Source organism: Triticum dicoccoides, chromosome 7B (assembly GCF_002162155.2).
Source record: "Triticum dicoccoides isolate Atlit2015 ecotype Zavitan chromosome 7B, WEW_v2.0, whole genome shotgun sequence".
Taxonomy (NCBI): Eukaryota; Viridiplantae; Streptophyta; class Magnoliopsida; order Poales; family Poaceae; genus Triticum; species Triticum dicoccoides.
The window spans coordinates 540,641,958-540,642,839 of NC_041393.1; the positions used below are offsets into that span (position 1 = coordinate 540,641,958).

The following is an 882-nucleotide window of genomic DNA, read 5'->3' on the forward strand; positions in this document are numbered from 1 at the left end:
CCGCCGGCACCACCCGGGCCAGCGCCGGGGGCGCCCGCCGACGGCGGCGGGGGGAGACGGGGGAGGAGGGGACCTGCGGGCGAGGGGCGCGAGCTCCGCCCCGGCCACCTCCCGGGGAGGCGGCGCGAGGCGGCCTAGACGGAGGAAGGGTAGGGCGGAAGGGGGGCGGTGGCGGGGGGCGAGGCCGACGGTCGGCAGCGGCGAGAGGTGAGTGGGGGAAACCCTAGCGCCCGCCTAGTCGCGGGTCAGAGAGACTCTCCACCTCAATTTCTTTTTTAGGGTGCCTATCCTAATTTCTTGCAGGTTATCTACTGGGCTACGACTTCGGTTTATACTAGATAATTCCCCGCGTGTTGCGGCGGGAAAATTAGCATACCAAGTTCTAAAAACTCATGATGTGGGATAATAAGGAAATGACATTTACCACTGAAGTGTGATGCTTCTGAGCTAAAGCAACTCACATATCCAAAATGATACTCTACACTTGTAGTAAGACATTCATTCTTCAAAGTCTCTTCAAGAAGTTCCAAAAATTACTACATGTATGGTTTATGGACAATAAGTTCACTTCATGGACCAGAACTTGGCAATGCAAGCAAAATTACGTCTGGCTAACTTTAAAACATAAATATATAATCAATGAAATCGGATTAATCAAACTTTGACATATTGCAACAAAGATGATATACATATACAAAAAGGATGTTAACATTTAAATGACATGAATGGGATAACCAAACTCCATACATACAGATCAATTTAATACACATAATATATTGCATGGGGAGATATTACTCTAAATCTTACGATAAAAAATATATACAACAAACATTAGAAACAATAAAAAAGTATTGTCCTGACGTCGTAAATACAAAATAAAAT

The 882-nt window shown here is 46.4% G+C and overlaps 1 pseudogene; it reads left to right on the forward strand.

Annotated features, from left to right (window-relative positions):
• Window positions 1-338, forward strand: part of LOC119339088 — a 5,027-nt pseudogene extending 4,689 nt beyond the window's left edge.
• Window positions 339-882: the final 544 nt, after the last annotated feature.